Below are 25,630 nucleotides of genomic sequence, written 5' to 3' on the forward strand. Positions count from 1 at the left end.
GAGGGCACGAATCGTAAACTGGCAGCCATCTGTTTGCTCCACCCTACGTGACTCGAATTTCGGTAAAGGAGTTTTAAAACTCTAACAATTTATTCATTTGCTATTATTATTTCATATTGTTTTCATTAAAGTGATTGATACTGATTAGTAACAGATCAAATGAAATAATAAAATAGGACATCAAAATTTTAAACATATAATTTGATAATATTCTAAACTTTGTTGATTTATTTCTACGAAAAACCCTACATATGTTAATACGGAATGACGTTAAGATACAACTTTTTAGGTTTAAAAACTTTTCTATATTTTTGTAAAAAAAATTCTAGTATCAATAAAAAGTTATATTATTATAAAAAACAATCTTAAGTAATAGTAGGTTACATAATAGTATGTAATATTATGTTATCTGTGATAATAATAAGCTATATTTGCAATACTAAGGTTATGTTAAACTGAGAATATATAAAAATGTTATATTATATATCTTTACAATAAAATAAAATTATTTTTTTTTGTTTCAGTAAAAAAAATATTCAGAAAATGAAACCCTCGACATATCGCCTTTGCATCTGAAGAAAGAGTCATTATGTTAAGGTAAGAAAATCAGTTTTATGTAGGCTTTATTCACAACATAAAATACCTTTAAACATTACCTACCTCAAATCGGTAAATAATTTTTACCTGATTCTTAAAAGGAAGCGACATTCTATTTTCTAGAAGTTTATTTTTTAAATAAACTTCTTCATATTCATTTAGTGGGAAAAAAGGGCATCAATCGACAATTTGATCGATTCTCATAAAATTTGCACACACTTTTAGTGCTACGTATACAAAACATTTATTTACGCAAAACAGACCTCTCTAGACAGGGTATATAAAATTCATGCGGGTAAAACCCTAGTCTTGTGGTACAGCCGATAAGTATCTGAATGGGTGTTGCGTATTAGTATACAGTTTAAGAAGGTTTCACAATAAGGCTAATAGCAATTCATACTAGCAATAAGTAACTGTGTATCTGTGACATCAAAGCTCACAATGGACAAACTGATCTTATGCATTTTTATTAATATATGACATCAACAAGATTGTTTTAGTTATAATTTATTAAGGCTTTTTCAGATGTTTGAACTTTACAAGATAATTTTTTTCTCGATTTTAATTAAGTAGTTTAGTTTTAGTCGTATTGTTTTATAGTTTTGGCAATACGTCCTATTTATTTTGTACCTATTACTACGAAGTAAAAAGTATGATTAAAGATTAAAGTACGAGTAAAGATTTTGACAATTAGAATTTGTTTTCAAATTTAATTTAAAATCTACCAAGTAGAACAGATCGGATTGTTTTTAAAACCTGTACACAAATAATAAACGAGCATAGTAAACAAGAAGCAATGAACCGCACGAAATAGCTTTCACTGCTAACGAGTCTCTGCAGCATTCCGTACATAATAGTCGCAAGGAACATTTCCACTGAGCATAACAATAATATAATTTTCTTACTGAAACAACGATTTGGTAAGCTTCTATTCCCTTTATACTACTAATGCAGGAGAAGAGTCAAAACATAAAATTAATAAACCGACTTGCAATAGGTACACACAGCGTGTTTATTTATTTATATTTTATTATTATAATATATCTAGAATAGGAATCATGCTGACAGCCCAACTCATGGTAAGTGGTAATAGAGGTATGATTCCATTACTTTAAAGAAAATCATTAATAATTTAAACCAACCAAATCGAATATACTGATTTTTTTTGTTTTTGGTAATAAAAGGCTGTATAATAGTCGTTATGTATCATATGTGACATTTATTTTAGGAATAGGAATGTAAACGTTAATTAAGTGCATTCAAAAATTGTAATAGTAGGCTTTCCCATACAAGGATTAAGTATATTTTATATTTTTGTCGGAATATATCACTGTTAGAATAAAACTTGTTCTATATAGCGCCGGCATACCCTACTAATTCCGCACATTAGCTGTTATAAGCAAAGATTGATGAATGATGGAACATTCGTTTTCTTCTTCGCTAACAAAAAATGTTGAGAGCACCAGCTGTTCTCTTAATAGGGTACTAAATCAAGTGATATTTACGGAGATATGTCATGACGTATCAATTAATTGGCGAAATTAATATAGAAACACGTAACAATCCAGTTAACGTTGGTCGTCTAGCGATTTGGCAGCCTTGCCTTCCATTGTTAATAGGGTTGATCCTCATATAATTCAAACAGTTAAAAGATTCAAGGTTATATCTAAATTAAAAATGAAGGTAATATAAATTTAATTTGTATTTTTACATTTATATTTTTTTTTTGTATCAAGCACAGGAAGTGCCCTTACTTATTCCATAACAACGTTATTAGATAGGTTTCCATAGACATCTAATGTTAAAATATATTTTTAACACCTGTTTATTTCAAATTTATCCTGTAGGTGTCAAAAATTTGCTTTCAAAATTTAGATATTAGTCAAAAAATGTTTAATTTCATTATATTTACAGGATTGCTTAGTTACTGCTAGAATAACTAGAAATAAGCAGGTCATCGAAGTATATTACTAGTGTCGTCTTCGATTCAAACATTCTCCTCGGAAATAGAAATATAGAGAAATGTTTGCTACATTTTCATAGGAATAAAGACGTTCATATTTCCTCGCTCAGTCGTTGCATTCGAGAGCCGTGCCCAAACCAGATCAGACACACTGCCACTTTACGAAGCTACGACGTGAAGAGAAGCTTTCCTCTGATTTTATACTGTGTACCAAAACAACATTATACGGAATCAAGTTTTACTCACGACACCAACCGCACCAAGTAACGAAAATCAATTTTATTTCCATTTTGTGTTTATTGATGCTGTCTGTCTATTGATTACATAAGAATAATAATCAAAATTAATGGAATAGTGTATACGGAATGGCGGAAATTGGAACTTAACTATAGTACTTCAAATGTCCGACGCGACGTTCAGTACTTTTGTGCCCACTACGATATATGAGCGACAATATAATCGTTATAGATACTTTTAGCATAAATAAATATATATGGGATTTTCGGTGGTTTTAGAAACAGAAGTTATTTCAATAGTGGTAGAGAGTTAATATTTTATAGGTAAATTCCTTTTGACATTTACTTACTTGTAGACACCGCTCAAAGATATACATCAAATATCTTATTCAGATCCAGATAGACTAGTGGTTGTGTACCGAATAGACTAGTACTGTTTACTTTATGTGGAACGTACTAGGGTGTCTATCCCAATAGTTGACATTGGTTAGGTATGTTTAATCTAGACTACATATTCTTAAGTCTAGTTTAAAGCGTAGGAATATACCTATTTCGTTATTTTAACGAGGAACACTATGTATATACAAAGTTTGAATTTGTCTCACCTATTTCTTCCACAACTTGAAGCTTTATTAGCCTTGTTTTAGTTTGTAGTTTAAGATATGGTACTGAAATATAAGATAAGAGCAAGCAATGACATTTTAATATTTCAAATAGGCATGGCATTTTTCAGATTTAAACTCAAGAGAAATATGTCTCAGCAACGTTTTACATAATAACATCCTGCATATTCTCATTATAAATATTTTCCATTACAAAAAGTACCCTTTGTAACAAAGTATAAGTTAACTTGAACCACCGAGAATTCTATTCGATAATATTCTAAGAACCCACCGCAATAAAGATGGATAATAAGGAGGAAATCTATAGGTAAAAACAGTTGGATCCAAAGCAATTTTATAGAATTATAGAATATCTCAATTGTTCTACTCCAATAACTTTTCCAATATTTATTTTACTTAACTATAATATTCATTTCTTCGCTGTAATTCTCTAATTATTTGCTTCTAAAATTTCTTTAAATTCTAATTCTTTTATTGACCCATATTTTTATTCCACAAATTGATCGTTTCATTAATTTTAGTGCATTTTTATTTTTATCCTCTTTCGTGCAGGATGATGGACTCAGGTACTAAACTCTTTTTGTGATGAAACATTACAGAAATATCTAATTATAAATAGATTTTTTTATTATAGAAATATATAGCAGCCTAAATATTCAAGAAAAATTGTTATCTTGATTTATAATCAGTGAAAAACGTAGACTAAACTGTATTAAGTAGATGTAAATATAGAGACAAAGAGAGTAGTTAATTAATTATGAACTCTCGCTTAGCTAGTCAAAGTAATCGGCTTTTGTAGGCAAATTGGAATGTTTAGTAAAACATCCTTTACAATAAGTATTAACAGCTGTTGTTTCCTGTGACCTTATTTGTACGATAAATCTAGTATGACGTCACATGTAAATTGTATGCCCTAAAACTCTGAATAACCTAAAAGGCGTTAAAAAGCAATAATCAATAATATCCTATTGATATAATTATTTTCAAGCTGAATCGTTTATTAGATTTAACTTATGTATGTCACGTCAACAATACTAATTAATATATAATATTAGTAATATATATACGTAGTACATAATTTACATTGTACCACAGAATATCAAAATTAAAAAGTAATATTTCATGGTAGCAAAATAATTTCTATCATCATTTACACCTAATTCATAATATTGGTCAGGTACTTTTTCATAGACATTTACTAAGTAGTTGTTACTTGTAAATATAAGTTTTATATATTCATATAGTTCTCTAGTTTTATTAATAACAATAATATACGCTAAGATCTTAGATAGAGATAGATGGGGTGAAAGCTATCTGACCAACATGAAATAAATTTACATCAAATAGTAAATCGGGTGTAACATTCTAAAATGGAAAAGATAATCATTATTCAAATGAACATAAATGATTGTCACTTCAATAGTTAACTTTAAAAATGCAGCGCCACATGAGTCTCTGTTTGCTCTATGGTTGATTGGGAAAAATGCCTCAAGATGTATAAGTCCCTAACGTATATAAATAAATAATAAACTTTTATGATACTCTAATAGAATTATCATATTAATGCCTACCTACATTAGCAATAATTAATTAACTAATTATAAGAAATAACTAGATGGTGTTGTTATACAGACGTAGTCTCCGAGTACACACAGCTCTGGGCTATTATCAGAAATAACAGGCATGCAAGAATTTTGCCTGTTCTGACCCGATACGGTCCAGTGTCCACCCCGGCATTATAAGCATTGACACTCTAGTACAATTGAAATACTAAAATATTTAAGCCTGTTCAGTAAACTATACTTAACATACTACTTCACAAAAGTATATAAAAAACTAGTTTCTATATGTAGTACAATACAATTAGGATTTTATGAGTTTTACTTTAAAAAAACTTCATTATGAAATCCTAATTGGCATTTGTCAGCCAAATCATGTGTCCGAACTCAGTTGGATATACAGTTATGCACCTATCTTATTTTATGAGCTGTTCTAGTACATTACGTGTGGTATAGAGATAACAATAGGTTACAATTGTTTTACTAATGAACCGATATCTTATTTTTTTTATTGGTATAATAATTTTACTTTGAAAATAATTTTAATATGCAGACAAAGCTCTTTTACTATTTTATTATAAATATAATTACTGCGATTTATTGTCAACGTCTAATTTCATATTAGAACTGGCAAATTTTTTCAAAAACAATGCGAAGTCCTTAAATTTCTCCGAAGAGCAATACTTAAACTTAATTAGCTAGAGTGTTTGAAAAATGAGTAGGAGATAGAACTTGTAAAAAAAACTAATTATTCCTAATAGTATGGTAATGACTGAGTTTAAGCTTTATTTTTATGCCTATGGGAGGTAGTACTAGAATAAAATGGTAATTACCTAAGTTAAATTTTACCTGTAGTACAGTAAATTTACTGACAGTTTTTCACGCACGCAATTTGTTTGAATTAAATTGAAATGAAAACGTCATGCAAATGTAGTGCAAATATCGATAACTCTCTCTTCTCTTACGTATTTTTAACGACTTTCCTATACTTATTTATTTAAACACATTTAAACAATAAGGAATTATTTATTTTTATACATACATATCTAATTATATTTTTCAATATTACAGATCCTCCATACAAGTTATCTCTGTAAATTGAAATAAATATTATATTTCATCAAGATTTTAAGAAAGTTGATCAATCAATCAGTTTGAATGAAATAATTATATTTGAGAGACTCTTTAATTTCATCCGAAAGCTTTTATTAGTCTACTTTCAAATAAATTTAAATCTGAAATTGATCGAGGAGGACTTTAGCGAAAAATCTACGAATCCTCATTAAATCTCCCAACAGATTATAATTTTGACTGAGTCTTAATTAAATTGTAAATGAAACGTCAGGATTGAAATTTGGAGACTAAATATTCCGCTCGCTTTCTTGCACTATCTCGAGACGAGAAATGCTTTTAGGGTTCAAGTATACATACTATATATATATTTATCCTTTTCTTTAGTACCTCATATCGTCCGAAGGGCTGGATGGATTTTAATAATTGATATCGTTCGATTGGTCCTGACAGCCTAACTGACATAGGATCGGTACCTGATGCACAATACAATAAATATAGCGGATGAGAAACGACATTTTACCAGAATAAAAGATACCCAACAAAATCAAAGATTTCGAATTATACGTTTTTTTGGGTGTAGTTTTGGTTTTTTTTTGGGTTAGGGTTTGGTAATTATTAAAGTTAATATTCATTTTTTTTTTTGTGTGAAACTTATGCAAATGTTGTTATTATTATTATAATAATTAACGTGACCATTAGTGAATATTAGATAACTGTTAATTCTACTTAACTAATTGCGCATTCGGCAGCGTGGAATTGGACTTTATTTTTATTAAAATAAATAGAATTTCTAACAGTTTTCTAAACAATAGGCTAAGTTTAACATCAGCTATCTGCGAGTCAAAGTTCTCGCCAAAGGCAGTCCCGCCATTTTATAGATTAGCAAGAACAAACAGATAGACATTTTTTTTTATACCAGAATATACTTTTATAGGCATTTAGAAAAACGGCAGTTTATTTGAAATTACAAACGAACAGTTCTAATTTATTTATTTGTATAGATTATGTATTATTAAGAGATATAGATTATATTAAGTTTTCTCTAATATTTAGATTCTTTGGTCATATTATAACTTATGATTATTGATTATATCAATGAGTTTTTTTTTTTCAAGACCATTTTTTTTTAGTCCATATTTACCTGCCCACTTGTCCCTGATTATCTCATAAGAAATAGAAATAGAAATAACCTTTATTCAAATAAACTTAATACAATTTTTTTAATACAAGCACTTTTATATATAATATATATTAATACTCATAATTATGATGATCATAATAATAATAGAGACAAAAAATAGAAAACAGGAACTATAAATAACAATAACAGGAAAAAAATAGAGATATCTCATTAAGCAGACGGAGTGCTCTCAGGAATCGTGCATGATGAAGCATATAAGGATCCGCACCCCGCCCCGGTGCGGAACCTGCAGGACATATAATAATCTTAGGAATAGTATTAGGGAGGCTATGCATGTCTAAAATTACAACCACTTCAGAGTTTAACGAGAGCATTAACGTAAATAAGTAACAAAATGTATTGAATCGTTTACAATATTTTTTTTTAATATCAGAGTAAAGTGAATATATACCCTACGAAAACGCTGAATGATATTCGCAAACTCTTGTAGACGCTTACTTGTAGAATGGTTACACAAATTCGCTTCTGAATTCAACAATTCTATTCTAAATCCATTTACATGTGTGCCGATTCGATCTTATGGTAAAACGTAAAGTCTGTATGTTAATCGGAAACGATCTTCCAATCACAGATACAGGTAGTGACTGCCGACAGAAGTATCTATCACAATTTATATGAAAATTAATGGTGTTGTCACTACTCATAAATCGTCTACTTGCCTTGACGTTACAAAAGCAATTTATTCATAACAAACTTGTTCCTTTATTAAATCATACTTATGCTAACTGTGATACATTTTAATGAATTATTCTAATGTTTATTGCTTGCAATTTCCCATTTATAACTTCGAACTAAATGCATGCAAATACAATAAAAAAAAATCTAAATATCATTAATGTCTTTCTGTTTGTTCTTGCTACTCTCTATAATGGCTGAACCTATTTAGATGGGACTTTCATTCGCATATGGCTAATATTTTATGAACTAACTTAGATTACTAATATATTACAAATTTTTCAAGGAATTAAAGAAATTTTCTAGAGATATGTAAGTACCTACTATCTGTGTATTTTCTAAAAATATATACTTCTTAAATCTTTTTGTTGAAACACAGAAACAAAATTTCAAAGTACAGTAATTGTAAAAAAATACTTAGCAGGCCTGCCTTCGATAACATTACTACTATGTATAGATGTCGCTATACTAGTATGAATTACAAACTATGTATGATCGACAAGCTTTCGATCAGACAACCGAAACTTTTCCAATACTTCTTCACCATCTCTATATTACAGACATTGAAAATAGAAACCATGTACTCTACTGTACGTACACTTTTATATCGACAAAGTTTTTATTCTACTCCTATTATTAAAGTAAAAGTTTATTAAGTCATTTAAATGTTTTAATGTTTGTGTAAAAATTACTGAATTACAGGTTAGTTATTTTATTGTTTAGTAATTTAAGGCAACGACCTAAATAAAACCTTTACTATACCACTACCACACAATTGTGTAAATTGAGAAATAGTTAATGATAGATGTGGAGTAAATGTGATGCAGATGAAGTTCTGTGGATCAGTTAGTAATTAGTATAAAATATAAACAAATAATTAACTTTCATACAAAAGAAAACGTAACAGACGGCTAGGAATAATATTGAGCACATTTGCCTTAAAATTCACATTTATAAGAAATAAATAAAATTATATTCATATATTCATTAAACTTGTATTAAAATGAATGTCTCAAAGAAAAGTATATTCAACAAGCATAATTTCTGGCAAACTTCAATTATTCATGACCTTAGCACCGCTGTATATGTACAGTGGGGAAATTAAGTCTACTCAGCAACTCTATTTTATACATCTTTGTGTAAATAAACTGTAGAAATCATAGAAAGGTCGAATACATTAAACTGTTTAATAGTAACGTATATTAAATACTTCAATTATTTTAAGTGTATGTTGAATCATAATGATGCTGTATATAAAGCTGATATATCCCATGGAGTACCACAAGGTAGTGTCCTCGGTCCTACCCTTTTCTTACTTTATGTCAATGATCTCTGTAACTTATTAATTCAAATTTGTAAAGTCTTTACTTATGCTGATGATACTGCTTTAATTTTTTATTGGAAGACATGGGAGGAGACGAGAATTCTAACTGAAAAAGGACTTCAAATAGTGGCTCAATGGTTACACAATAATCTTTTAACATTAAACATCGCTAAAACAAAATATGTTACTTTTGGCATTACAAAAAGACTAGTTCCCACAGAACAAAATTTTCACATAAAAATACATAAATGCTTCAATGATATTACGGCCGCAAATAACGACAGCTGTGACTGTGTTTACATATGTAAAACAGACACCATTAAATACCTGGGAGTTATACTCGACAAAACCCTAACGTGGAAACCTCATATTGACCTGCTATCATCACGAACACGACGACTTATTTATATTTTTAAAACATTACGACATATAGCAGATTCTAAATTAATTAAAAAAGTTTATTTTGCATTGGTCCAGTCAATATTAAGTTACTGTATAACTACTTGGGGTGGAGCACGAAAAACCCATTTATTAAAAATAGAGCGAGCACAGAGAGCAATACTAAAAGTAATGACCTTCAAACCTTTTCGATATCCTACTATAGAATTATATGCAGATACTGATGTGCTAACCATTAGACAAATGTTTGTAAGAGATACAGTGTTGTCCCAACACCTAAAAACTCCATTTAGCATGGATCTGATGAAACTTCGTAGAAAAGATGTTTGCCAAAGAATTCCCTTCAAAAGCTATTTTATTAATAAATTTCAAATGTACCTCGGTCCTATGCTTTATAATAAAATTAATAAAATTATCGATATATATCACCTCAATTACTTAAAATGTAAAGAAATTCTAACAATATGGCTAAAATCATTAAATTACAATGACATTGAAAAGCTTCTTGTAGCAGTAAAATGACATGAGTACATACACATACAACCGCACACATACACAAACATCACACACACTCATACACATACACACACACGTAAACACTATACACACTATTATATATACATCTCTTTATTAAATAGTATGAAAATGTAACATTAAAAATATACACCTTAAACAAGCAATATATATATTTATATACATCTACGATATACTGTTATTATAAACAAATTTAAGATTAAGCGTACATTAAGATATAAAAAGATAAAATTAAAACTATATTATTTTAGTTTGTTAACTAACGTTATTATATTGTTTATGTTCATGGTTATTGTGGTCGCGCTGAGTCACTTGTAAACCTGTTTACGAGCTGCGAATGGATTGATGCCAATGCACTTCATTCATATTTTGTACAAGTTGAAATGTAAATCTACCCACGCAATTGCAACATTTTAATTTTTACCTATTTGTCGCTGGAAGAAGGTAGTATCTATGATACAGGCTCGGCCTAGTATCTAATAGATGCTACTGGTAAATTATATGTATGATGCGTATTTAACAAAAATGTAATAGTTTATAAGGAGAATAACTGTAACTACTTAAATTGGTGTCAATAAAATATATTATTATTATTATTATTATTATTATATTTTTTTATTCTTTTATTGCATTTATAAAATTGTACAATTTGGCGAGCTTAGTGCCATATGGCATTCTCTACCAGCTAACCATTAGATAAGAACAGAATACGTTTAATTGACAGTAGTGGGAAAGGTCAAACCCGTAATATTACCTAACATACATAGATAAATATATACCTACTAAAATACTTACTATAATATGTAATACACTTACTTACCTCCTGTAATGGGTATATTGACTTTTGTGCAGCCATTAGAAAATGTATATCGTATGTTGTCGGTATACATCGCATTTATTACATTTTACTGATAGCTGTCTTAATCTAAGCATATGGTCTCTACTTAATTGGAACTCTACTCAAATGTACTGATACCGAATATACGTACAATTCCTCAATATTTTAGTTCTAGAATTAAATTTAATACATGTATGATATTTTATGAGAATAAAAGAATTATTAATACACACATTTCTTCTATTTTAGGTATTTATAATTCATATCATTGATTGTAATAATTTTCCCAATTTGTTCCTTTATTTTTTTAATATCATGTAATACACATTCAATATTTTTTATATTGTAAACTGTAAAGTTTATAACTCTGTATGAGACAAGACAACTGACAATAGACACTTCAATTATATTCATGACTCGTCGTATGTGCACCGCAATTGTTGTGTACAGTTGCGGAGATAAGTCTATGGCGTAACAATAAGATTTCAGAGAGAAATGTAGGCGGTTTTAGATTTTTAGAATAGCAAGCAAGACTCGTTGTATATACACTGCAGATGGTATGTACAGTATACAGGAAATAAGTCTATGGTGTAATAATATGAATTTTAAAAAGAAGTAGAGGCGGAATTTCTATTTTTTTAATAGGAAATAAGCTGCAGACCTACCTGATAGCAAATAGTAACAATGGCCTATATTCATGAACTACACTATACACATCACGTTATCATGTGATACCACTCATGCGTTGCCATTCCGGACTACTAAGATGTCATTCCTCTTTACCTGTAATTTTACGTTTTTAGCTCGTTTATTTTCACATAATGATATAACAACATAGACAATGAATCCCCTCCATTCGATATTCCATTCAAACAAGCAAGGAAGCAAGTCAAGCAGGAATTGGAAGACCTTCCGCAGTGTCGGAGTGCCTTATGCTATCGGCTCCATTTTATTCGGTGTAATAACAAATGAAATGCTAGAGAAAAGTAAATGATAACTGCAAACTGTATTAGAGTGGTTCGGAAAGATAACATTAATGGTATAAAAGAAAGCTCTGGATCATATTCCAATGACTTTCTGTTAAAGAGAACTATTCCGAAATAATCAGATATTAAAGGAAAATCTGTAATAAATATACCTAATTTAATTTGTATTAAACTTAGTATTGGTGTAATTCTAAAAAAGTGAAATATGTTTGATAACAGATTTTAATAATGAAACATATTATCCTTGAATAATAAATAGATTACTAGTAACCTATAGCATACAAAGGTGTAGATAAATAATAAATATGCAAAGAAATTCATATAATTTATTTTTAAGTTAGAAAGCTAATTAAACTTAAACCGCTCTACAGAGAAGTGTATTCAAGATACAGCGAGTGTAGTGTGTCGAGATAGTATCAAGCGAGTTTCGGTTGTAGCGACAAAGACGTGTGACGGTAGATGAATGTGTCTTCCTATAATTTACCACCTACTTACTACCTATAGTTTACCCATGATCATGGCGATTGTAGCAATGAGAGGATATTGGGAACTCAATAATACGAAAAAACGTGGTAACATCTTTAATACTACTTTTAAACAGCCCATTATAGTTATTTAGCGCTTAAAATACAAATTAGGAAGAACAATTTAATTTACATATTTAAAACATCGAGTTGTACTTATAGTAAAACTTTCTGCTCTGAGCGTATCAATTTCTATTCGTAACGTCCATTAACAGAGGGTCCTGCGATGCTAATTCAATTCCATTCTAGGGATGTGAAAAAGTGAACTATGGCAAATTTCGTTTATTATTAAATAAAAAAATATATTTTAATAATACTAAGTTACATGACGATTAAATTAATTCGTTTAAAAAAAACAATATACGTAGCGACCTAAAAAATAAAAACACTTGCAGGCCAAATCAAACCTCGTTATTTTATTGTTAATTAAAAAATAACGATTAATTCTTAACCAATAACTGTGTTAACATAATTATTCGATATTTTATCGATTGTCTATAGTCTACTTTTTGTGCAGAATGTTACATCCCTATTCAATTCAAGACATTAACTAACGTACGTATCTTGACGCCTCTAGTTTTAGTCCATTTGTACTAGCAACTGTCTTTAAGAGTACATTGTATAGAAGTTGTAATATAATAATTCAATACATAAGAGTACATAGGTACATAATAAAGTGTAAAATATATACATAAGTAAATATCAATCAGATACTGTAGTGTGGCAATAGACATTGAAAGTGCTTAATCTTTTTATTGATCGGTAAAGTGATAAATTTTTAAGTATATAGTGCATTTTTATATCGAGTTACTTGGAATCTCACCGTCTGGCCTGAAGGAGAAAACTGGCGGTGGGTATTATACGAAACTCATATTGTTGGAGGGCATTGAAACGATTTTGTATTTTACCGATGACCTTGTTATCAAATCATTTTTTTTGTACATAACTGTAACTGCTAACAAACAGATGATACACCTGATTTTAAGTGGTAACTGTCACCTATATACATGCAAAGCACCACGTATATCATATGACATTCGTGGTACCACTCAAGCATTGACTAAGAATTCGTTCTTTCATACTTCGTAATTCACTGCCTTATTTTATACAAATAAATTTGTATTTTATAAAATTGTATTTTTCCACAAATACACATTTTATAAAACGAGCTCGACGGCTGAATGATATGAGAGAGATGTACCTATCCAGGTGGCTTTGTACAAGGTCTAACTCTATAATTAACTTTAGATAATAACTGTTATATAACACGTATCTTAGCTCTTAACCAACCAACGCACCTAAGTATAAATATCTACAAATAAACACAAATATACTTTCTAATGAGTACGAAGCTTGAAGTGTATATATCTGTAAATTACAAATGTTTAAATAAGTAGGAACCTATCTAAATGCTCTCTGCTTCACAGAGATCATCTCCATGTAAATATTACACACGAAACCAAATCGAGCCTGAAGTAATTGGTTTTTTAGTCAAATTCCGCTCAGCTGTTTATTCTGCAATAATCATTATTTATTAGTATTTTATTGGACATTGTATTCTAATATCATATGCTGACAGTTAAGTAAAAAAAGACCAACAAAATAATAATAAGAATATAATAATCTCAGGACAATTCACACAGCGCCATCTAGTCTCTAGTTATAGCTTGATAACTGATAGAAATAGATAATTTTTTTTCGTAAATATATATTATATATATCCAGACCGATAAAAATAATCATACTCATAAATACAAATATTTGTGTCATGAAGTTAGGCGGTGTGCTAAACCACTAGACCACCGAATCCGGTACAAAAGAAACTTGTTTAAATGTTTAAGCAACAGATTATAAAAGAGTAATCACAGAAAAAGAAAAAAAACTATCCTTCTGGTAGAAATAACATCGTGCTATATACTTGTAAAGTGATGACGTAAAAATAATCTGCAATGTTAAATATCTGCAACCTATTTCTGCGCGGGGAAAGTTTGCCGTTTATGCAATATAATACAACGTCGTACTCTATAGAAAATTTATATCCATAATAATTGTTGTTGATAAGTTTTAATGACCACAAGCGAACTAAGAATTAAATGGAATATTTGTAAACCAAAGCACATTGACAGAAGTGCTGTTAGTTTAAATTATTCATTTTTATTGTTATGTATGTATATTTTGTGTATGATATTAACAAACAGTACACCAAGTTATTACAGGTGTGCAAAATAACCTAATGTCCTTAGTGCGTACTCGTATATATAGGTAACGGTTACAACATCGCTTTGATTGCCATTCTAATTAGGAAACAGCCTTGGGACTTGCAGTTCTTTTTAGTATCAATTTCTTTATTATTAGTGTTTGTACCTACTCATATTTTCGATGAATTCCATGTTATAATTAGCTGAGTCAAATTAGTCTACCTTTGTTAATGCAGAATGCAGAAATCGTTTCTGTCATTTATAATTATGGATGTGTGTCAATATTTAATCCCCTTATTCGTGTATACTAAAACCTCCTAATATTAATAATAATAATTACATCACATGTAGTCTAGAAAGTCGTCGTGGATAACTCAGTTTCACCCACTCCAGCCGCCAAGTAGCTTTTTTGTAACCAGTGTTTCGGTTGTAGGATAAAATTCGCCAATGAAAGCACAGGATAAGTGGTATGACATATTAATTTGGTATGACAATGCATGAGTGATATTATGTGTCACCTGATATGTAATGACAGTAGCATATAGTCTATATACGAGTATGTAGGCTCTGGTTAATACTCACCATCAGGCGGGCCGTCAGTGTCTTGATATTCAAATCACATAAAAAACCTATTTCGCCTGATACAGCATATACTTTATTTCAAATAAAGGAAATAGTTCTTAAGAAAAAAAACAATACAGCTACTGGTTTAGTAATTCGGATGTTAATAGTAAAATATATCTACTTACTATCTCATTCGTAACACATTATTTAAAATAAGTAATACTTAGAATTTCGGAAACAGATTATTTTATAAATTCTCTAGCCTACAGAAGTTTAAACTGAGTTTCGGAGGAGCTATAAAAATATTTTGAAGGGCTACTTCAATATTAGAGCGATCATTTCAGTTAAAACGTAAATACTTTTGATGAGAATAAGAACGTTTGGAGGATCATTCGAATGCTTCATAAGTCAATAAAATATCGTTTTGCTGACTTTTACTTTATATTACTAGGACGATTCCGGCGGTAATCAATTTTATTTGCGCGACCTTCCCGTACAATGGCCGCTCGTTCTCCTTGATGATAGAAATGCGGATTTTTAAATAACAAACGAAATATAAAATTTAATGTTGTATATTTACAGTTCGGTGTACTTACATTTTTATTACAACTATATAATAGTGATGTAATGTATATTTTAGATATGTATTTCACGTAATATCTCTAGAACTTAAAGAAAATCCTAGTCTCCTATATTTTGAAACTGCATATTAATTAGTTGTTGTAGTTATTGGTAGAGACTGCTTACAAAATAAGTGTTAAACAATATTTATATTTAGAATCTAGAAAAACATTGATGTGTTGCAGTTTTCCAATTACATCAATTTTCTTGTTTTAAAACTTTATTAGTATAAAGGTTTATGCATTTAATTAATATCGTCAACATTGAATATCTATCAATGAAATAGGGTGTAACCACTGTTTAGATTGAATATTGTAAAAACTTTATTTCATAATACATATCATACGTAATACATATCAAAATAAAATTAATATTATACAATGAAACCATATATAGAAAGGCATTCACAATATTATATCCAGGTGTATTGATATAAGTAGGTAGTTACATATATAATAGTTGATATAATATTGTCATTCAATTTAAAAAATCCTTCTATGTATAATATATTTTACAAACATATGTTATACTTTAAATTAACCCGACATTGTGACCACTAAAACACGCACAAAAGGTATAAAGCAACTGACCATAATTAACAGAGTTGGGTTGGGTAAAAATTTACATAATATATTTGTTTTGTTCATGTGAATACCTACAGACATCTGTGCCGGCTGACATTATGACAATCGTGGTTTGTTCCTTGACAGATTTAGTAATAGGAATGTGTAACTTCGTATAATATAAGTTATGCTCAGAAATATTAGAAAATCAATTCCATCTTCCTGTGAACTTTTAATCATTTTTTTTTTTTTTTCGCTAGAGGGCGCCGTTCAGTATATACACATAAATCTTTGCTCCTGAGTTTAATTAAAAATAAATAGTAAAAAGTTAGTAAATATTATTAAGAACTAATTTATAGTGAATATATCAGTGCTAGTGACTATTATAACTATTAGTGATAATAAATAATATGCTATTATTAAAGATTGTGTCTATAATACCTTTGACTATTGACTTCGTAATGTATTAACGTAATCATTCTTCAAGAAAGTGAATACTTAACAATTTTGAGTTATGAATGTGACAAAAACTGTAGTGCAAACTGTAATTTTGTGGTGTTAATTTCATTATCGCATTTGAAATATGAAAACATTAATATTCATTTGAATATCGATTTTGCTTCATCATCTTCCGATACACAGGCGACATCTATCAATTTCCTCTTGCACTTCTTCAGTTCATTGCTTTTATGTGCACTAGCATAACATCATCACATGTTGACATAAGCTTGCATTAATAGTAATTAACTTTAACAAGAGAGGGCGCTTCCTGTATCATCCTTTATACTCACGTCGTTATTTATTGCATTTATTGCTTTGGCTTACGGCGAACAGTAAGAGAAGCTTTTTGTAAACAAACGACATTCGCTAAGAGACTTCGAAGATGCCTTGTTGCCGTGGATGCTTAAGTGCTATTTCAACTGAATTCTATCTACAGTGTCGATACTGCCAGGGATGTTTCCACAACAAATGTCTTAATATAGGGGATGACCACTATAAAACACTAACTCAATCATATAAAGAAACATGGACTTGCCCATCCTGTAGCAACGTGTCCCATAGGCGTAAGAATAATATTGACACTCCAGTTCGACAACGCCAAATACCAGTAGGGAACGACAGTTCATTTAATATGTCATTCGACATTCAGAACGATAATACCTCATTATCCTATGGCACTGCGGACGTCGCTCCTTGTCATCCTGGATGTAATGGTGTGACAATGGATAAAATTAGTGCTCTTTTTGATAAAAAATTGAATGAGTCGCTTACATCATTTATGAACAGTTTTCGTCTGGCGCTAAGGGATGATGTTGCGGGTATGGTTCGTGCGGAGATGGGCTCCGTGGTACAAGAGATGAGAAATGACCTTGACACTGCTACTAACCTTTTCACCTCTGAACATGAAATCTTGAAGTCTCAAATAAAACAAAAAGATATCACTATCAAGACTTTGGAGGCTGACTGCGAACTTATGCAAGGGGAGATTATTAAATTGACAAATCGTGTATCAGCCCTGGAGAAAACTAGTCGTAGTTACAATGCTGAGATACAAGAGGTACCGGAAACAAAAAATGAGAACGTGACTTTATTATTCAAAAAGTTATGTGAGACCGTTAATTTTCCCATCGAAGACCACTGCGTACTCGCTTGTCGCAGAGTAGCTAAAATGGATAGTAACTCCAAGCGTGCGAGGAATATCCTGGTTACCCTCGCCTCACCACGAATGAAAGATACATTAATATCTAGCGTTCAGAGATTTAATAAGGCACATCCCAAGGACACTCTTAACTCCCGCCACCTGGCACTGTCAGGCGACTCAAAAAAAATATATGTCGTAGAACATCTCTCACCAGAATGTAAGCAGTTGTTTGCAATGGCTAGGAAGTTTGCGAAAGAAGAACAGTATAAATACGTTTGGGTCAAATATGGCAGAGTGTACCTACGCAAGGATGATAAGTGTGGAAGTATTTATGTTAAAAACAAAGAAGTATTGCAAAGACTATCTCCATAAACAACGTATATTATTCACTTTCTTGTAATCTTGTAATTTTAATTTTAACTTCATATTTTAATTTAAGCTTGTTTTACTGTATAATTTTTGATCACCTTTTTATTTGAAAATGTTATTATATTATCAGAATGTTAACAGAATTCGTTCTAAAATCACAGATGTATACCTTAACGCACTTACTTGTAATTATGACATAATCTGTCTCACTGAGACTAACCTGGATAGCAGTGTTTTCGATGCAGAATTATTTGATTCTCGATATAACATTTACCGTCGCGACCGTTGTACTACCTCCATAAGAAAAGACGAAGGTGGTGGTGTTGCTATTGCAGTAAAAAAGGGCATTGACATTATTAGGCGTTTCTCGTGGGATAGTGATATTGAAGATTTATGGATTACAGTTTTGTCTAGTAATGGAAAAGGTCGTAAAATTAATATTTGTTTATGTTATTTGCCACCTGATCTGCCTTTTAATTTATTAGAAAGATTTTATGAAAATTGCCAAAATATAATTTTAAATTCCAATGACGCCGAATTTGTTTGTATTGGTGACTATAATACCCCTGGCTTAAGTTGGCATGGGATTCCGAACTGTTTACATTTGAACTTTACTTCAACGTGTGATTATAAATCTCGGCTTCTGTGTGAGATCATGTCTCTATGTCAGCTCAAGCAATTTAACAGTATACTAAATGCAAATGGTCGCCTTCTTGACCTCGTGTTGTCCACAGTTGAAATTCAAGTATATGGTGTAGATCCTCTTAGTCGTTTGGATAGTCATCATCCTGCTATAGCTTGTGACATTAATTGTTGTGATTTTGCACAGGACGTTAAATACGTAAAAGAATATTCTCGTAAGCGCTTTAATTTTAATAAATGCAAATTTGATGATGTTAAGTCTAAATTGTCGAAAGTAAACTGGGACTCAATACTATCTTCATCTAATATTGACCTTGACGTAGGTAATTTTTATACAATATTACAAGATATTATCAATAGACATACGCCTCTATCGAAAAACAATACCGATAAATACCCAGTATGGTTTAGTACTGCACTTCGACATAATATTGAAATGAAACTGAAATATCATAAGCGCTATAAGAAATATGGCAATCCTCTTGACTATGATGAATTTGCTAATTACAGAACTAAGAGCAAATATTTAATCGAATCTTGTTATAGGGACTTTGTAGCATCAGTAGAGACATCTTTAAAAGGTGACATGAAGTCCTTTTGGAGATTTGTCAATAGTAAAAAGGAGTGAACTCGATTCCTGTAACTATGGAATATAACGGTGTCTCATCAAATAATCCATCAGAAGTTTGCGAGCTGTTTTCGAAGTGTTTCAGCTCTGTATTTGTAAACAGTCAGTGTAATTCTAACGCCAGTTCACCTCCTAGTTCTCACAGCAGTGTCCTAAGCGGCATTAACATCACACATAAAATGATATTAGCCAAAATAAAGAAGTTAGATCCGAATAAAGGTCCTGGTCCTGATGGTATTCCTGCCTTGTTTATTAAGAACTGTGCTAATGAACTGTGTTTGCCTCTTAATGTATTATTTAATAAATCCATTGAGTATGGTACCTTTCCTACAGTTTGGAAAGTAGCACATGTAATACCCATATATAAATCAGGATGCAAGACTGATTGTGGAAATTACAGACCTATTAGTATATTATCATGTTTAGCAAAACTTTTTGAAAGTGTAGTGTATGATATTCTGTATAGTCATGTCAAATCTTCTTTGCATCCTCAACAACACGGATTCATTGCCAATAAATCTACCGTCTCTAATCTTATGGAATATAAGAACTATCTTTGCAGGGCTTTTATAAAAAGATCACAGGTGGACTCCATCTATACCGACTTCTCAAAAGCATTCGACAAGGTCAATCACGCTGCGCTTTCTAAAAAACTGGGAGAATTCGGAGTACATGGCTCTCTGCTTCGCTGGTTCGAGTCATACTTGAGTCGTAGGAGTCAGCTGGTTGCAATTAAGGGTCATACCTCTGCTCCCGTCACACTGTTCTCTGGTGTGCCGCAAGGTAGTCATCTAGGCCCGTTATTATTTGTCATCTTCATAAATGACCTAATCGATGTCCTATCCTGTCCTTGTCTACTTTATGCAGATGACCTTAAGATATTTTCTACGGTGGACAATAGTACTGACGCTCAGAGATTGCAATCGGATTTAAATTCACTTTCCGATTGGTGTGATCGTAATTTCATGCAGCTCAATGTGGGTAAATGTTTCGTTATAACTTTTACTAAAAAAACAAATAAACTCGAATTTGACTATATCCTTAGGGATAAAATTCTTGAACGTAATCGTGTCGCAAAAGATCTGGGCGTGCTTTTTGATGACAAACTAACATTTCGAGACCACTATGATAATATTGTTGACCGTAGCTACCGTCTTCTTGGGTTCATTACAAGATCAACTAAAAACTTTCGGCAGAGTAGAAGCTTAATTAGTATCTATAACTCACTCGTACGTAGTATTTTAGAATATAACTCGGCTATCTGGTCTCCCTTCTATAGACTACATAGCAACCGAATTGAAAGTATTCAAAGACGTTATTTAAAGATACTTAGCTATAGATGCGGCTTAGGTCGTAAACTTGCATCTTACAGTGAACGTCTGAAATACTTTAATCTGGACCCTTTATATATAAGACGACAAAATAATGACCTAACCTTGTTACATAAAATTATTCATCATCAGTTGGACTCGTCCACTCTTCTTTCTCTATTAAACTTTAATACGAGATTTAGATCACGCAACCGTAATTATAACACCTTCTATCTTCAGGTTTACTCAAATAATACTTCTTATTATAATCCAATAGTTCGAATGTGTCGCCAATACAATGAAATTCTTGTCTCGAATAGAAATATAGATATTTTCCATTCAACGCTGGTCCAGTTCCGGAGACAATTAAATTTCCACCGTAAACTGACAAATTATATTTAACATTAGGTATACCAATTTTCTTTTCTTTAATATAAATAAAATTCTGTTAACATGATAATTTATTGCATTACGTAGTTATATATCATTTTCTATTTAGTTTACTTTTTATTATATAACTTTATCTAATTATCTAGCGTATATTGAATGCGTCTATATAATTTAGCTCTTAGGCATACATAGTGTTGGATTACAATCCAGTTCTGTACCGAACTACACGCTCCTATTATATTATTATATTGACTGTAATCTGTTTTGTATGCTAATAAATAAATAAATAAATAAATAAATCAAACTAAACTAAATTTTAAATAACATAAACAAAGGTAATTAAACAGCATAGATTGACCTCTTTATCTAGTTCTTTGTTACATGTTTTTTTTTAATATTTTTATGCATAATGTAACTATAATATACAAATATTTTGACGTAAATTATAAACATCAAACACAATAATTGCAAGTTAATGTATTAAAAATCTAAAATTAGATAGAGCAGTAATTTATTTAATCGCAGTAAGCGCGGCTGTCGTCTTTCGTTGATTGATGCTTAGAATTATTTTTCAGTTATAAATTACAGCTTACTGTTACTAACAAAAACAATTCTTCATAATGCGCCCGCTTATAAACTGGACCGGTAGTTCCGAAACGACTGATACTTGTAAAATAGCACAAAATTCAAACCACATTTCTAGCGCAACCGTATTTCCGGCTATTGTAGGCAGCTTTACTGCTGACTTCCGATCTGAAGATAAATATCTCAAATCTGTTGAGAAATATCTTTTAACTTATCCTACTTTGTAGTAAATAAAACTTTCAATACTTGCTTGTTCTCTTCTGCCATGTTTAATAGCAAATTTGGGACGAAATAAGCGGTCTCGAGACATAAATTTCACTTAAAGTATAGATATTGCAACAAATATATAAAAAGCATGTATTTAAAGTATCGGCTTTTATAAATGTCTACTCCTAGTTTTAATATTTTAATCAAGCTGATAAAATGGGTTACGAAACTTAATCTTTATAGAATACGTTTGCTTGAAGAAGAACATGTATTCTTTTAAACAGAGAGTCAACATTTTTTAAACTGATAGCAGAAAATACCTACATGTGGTGACCTTTCATGGACATATTACTATTAATTTAAACATAAAATACTTATTAATATAATAAATATCACTTTTGCTGTAGATCTTTAACAAAAAGTTAGACGGATACACATATAAGATTACACTTGGGCAATCCAAAAATTATTATAATTAGAAAGTCTATTTAATTTTTTATTCAATAAAATTTTATTCTATTTTATGTATCAGCTTTTCTCATAGTTCAATTAAGATCACGTTCAAAGACAATCGCGTTTAAAAAGCGCAAGGTGGCTGGTATTATTGGAGATTCTACAGCAGAAATTATTAAAGGAGCGCATTCGTGAGATCGGTAACAAGTTGTCATTATCTACTATTTAAATATTATTTTATTTCAAACATTTCACAAAGTTCATTATAAATTTATTATAGATAGACAAAGAAAATAATGATATAATTTCCTCAATAGATCTTCATACTTAAAAGTCTTATTTCTTATCACATAGAATAGATAAAACATATTCCAGTAAAATATAGAACTGTGTTTCCAATGACAAATTAAAATGTTCTAATTTTGTAAAATTTAATACACAATTATTCATGTTGCTTGTCTCGGTGGAGGATTCATTACTGATCCCCATACTGTGTGATAATATTTTTTTCATGATAGTACTATTTTAAGATCGAAACGACTGATGCTACCAAGGTATATTGTGGTAGCAGGTTTGAAATAGAATTGTCAATTTATAATGATATGAGATAGAAACTATCCAATACAATGTACAAGACGGGCTTTGAGTAGTAATATTTATAGAACTTACAAGTAGGTATAGTTTGCAATAATGCTAAAACCATAGTTAGTGACGTTAATAGCAATTTCATAAACTTATATAGACAAGGGAGCGGGAGAGTATAATTATATTTACAGATTATCTGCGCTTAGTGGAAGTAGTATGTAATATTATTAATGAAAGTGGAGAAAAAGTAAGAATATGGGACGGTATGCCAATCTTAGTAATAAAATAGTATTTATTAACAAAGTGACCGACGGCAAATAATAGGATAAAGGCAAGGCAATGATTAAAGATATGAAATATTATAAAGATATGTAGAAGTTCTAAGATAAACATTGTACAGAGTCATCTGTTGAGTAAATAGAACGGAGCTCTCTTGTTTTAGCCATTAAGCAATTAAGAAGCTTTTGTAAGCTATATTTTGGTTGAAGAGTGAGATAAAGTAACGAAGTTACATGTTACATATTAGTGGTACTCCTGTATGGTAGTACTGTTCATGTACTTAGGCGATAGTTACATAAAGTAAGTACATTAAAAAAATTGCTACTTCTGCAAACAAATCAGAACAATATAGTAAAATACAACCTATTCATAAAAAAATACTGAACTGAAATCAAATAGGAATTACCTATAACATATTTTTCACAAGTAAATAAATTTACTTAAGTACAATTTATTTCACAGACCTGGTACGGATTTGGGCACCTACCAAGCAAATTTTGCGATATCACTCGTTTGGAATAGATATAGACTGTTTAAGGCAATACTGAAGAAAATTTAAATATATGAGTTTACTTAGCATAAAATACTAATAAAATCAACATTTATCTAGCGTGGAAATGAATGAAGCGGAAAACATCCATTTAGTACTTCTCCTGGTCTTTTTGTTCACTTATAGTCAATCATTTCCATTTAATGTAATGTTACTATTTATGTGTATAATTCATAATAAATCTCTAAAAGGAAATATTTATTTAGTTGAGCGAATTAGAATTAGAGGTTACCATTCATAAATTTATACAGACATTTTTTTAAATATAACACTACAGTACAGTCTTGGTTTTATTCAACTTTTACATATATCTAGAGAATTTCTAGTTCTTTATGCATTTCCAATTTATTATCGTAGTAATCTACAATTCTAAATACTTAAAGGGACTCAATGTCTTTACATTGGCTTGAATATATTAATTTAGCTCGGCGCCATAACCCCGCTTAAAATATGGGACAATATTTGTCATAGTTGTGTAATAACGTCAAGTCAAATTATAGAGTTCCTGTGAAATTGCTGTCGTATGTAGATTTAGTGAGGAGATTTTGTATAAGCTATTTTTTTAAAGAGTACACAACCAACTTACTATCACTTCAGTTAAAAAACCAACACCTAATATTATATTACGTGTTACCAAATTATCTACATTCCTTCCTACAGGACATCGTACATTATGCTAATGATTATGATATTTCATATCTCTAATGTCATAAATTCTTTTATTAAAAAAAATATCGTTATTAAATGTGAATATTCCGTTCTGTGTAAATAAGCTTTTAAAACAGCTGTTGCTGTTTCTTTTGCTTGACAACATGCTTTGGTAGCTATTTATAAGAAATTAATAAACTTTCTTAGTACCTAAATAAAGACCTATTTACATACAACGTATAAAAATGATAATTATTAAAAAAAATTACCGCTTTGCTAGTCTAGCGGTTTTGTACACAGACAGCATTGTCGCGGCTTCGATTCCTTGCACAGTACAAATATTTGTATTCATGAATACGAGATTGTTTGTTATATAGTTTAGTCTGGGTATTTTCTATGTATAATAAGAGTGTATTTACAAAATAATGTGTTGAGTATTTGTATCTGCTGTTTAGTACTCATAAAGTAAGCTCTGCTTATCGTAGGTTTAAATTGCACTTTGTGAATTATACTGGTTTATTTTTTTAATAAATGACTGCTATGAATACCTGATAGCACTTTATTTATGTAATTACTTTTTCATTTCAAGACTGTTTAAAAAAATTTACTACCTTTTGTAAGATAAACGTAATAAAACTTGTTTGCGATCAAGATCGGAGGAAAAATGTTTTACTGGAAGTTATAACTTTAATTATAGTCAGAAGGGCAATATAAAACTTAAATGTATCCTTCTACAGCGGCATAAAAAGTTAAATAAGCAATTTGTATTACAAAATAAATTCAGATTGCTACGAGAAAAGAACCGCTGAGGCTTATCAAGAATTTTCATTTTGTCTTAGTCAACAGCGTGATTCAATTAGTGA

General features: G+C 30.4%; 1 protein-coding gene across 3 annotated transcripts in view; it reads left to right on the top strand.

The window, feature by feature from the left end:
• The first annotated feature begins 525 nt into the window (after positions 1-525).
• The window catches only part of LOC131840991 (dopamine D2-like receptor), a 60,107-nt gene continuing 35,002 nt past the window's right edge, over positions 526-25,630 (top strand). For 2 of the 3 annotated variants that reach the window (XM_059189219.1, XM_059189234.1), the window contains exon 1: positions 13,306-13,383. The gene's annotated coding sequence lies outside the window, so the exon portion shown is untranslated. Of the gene's footprint in view, positions 598-13,305; positions 13,384-25,630 lie in introns of those variants that run through there. The other variant, XM_059189227.1, reaches the window with a different exon arrangement.

This window comes from Achroia grisella, unplaced genomic scaffold (genome assembly GCF_030625045.1).
Source record: "Achroia grisella isolate CSIRO2021 unplaced genomic scaffold, CSIRO_AGI_Agris_v1 utg1063, whole genome shotgun sequence".
Lineage (NCBI taxonomy): Eukaryota > Metazoa > Arthropoda > Insecta > Lepidoptera > Pyralidae > Achroia > Achroia grisella.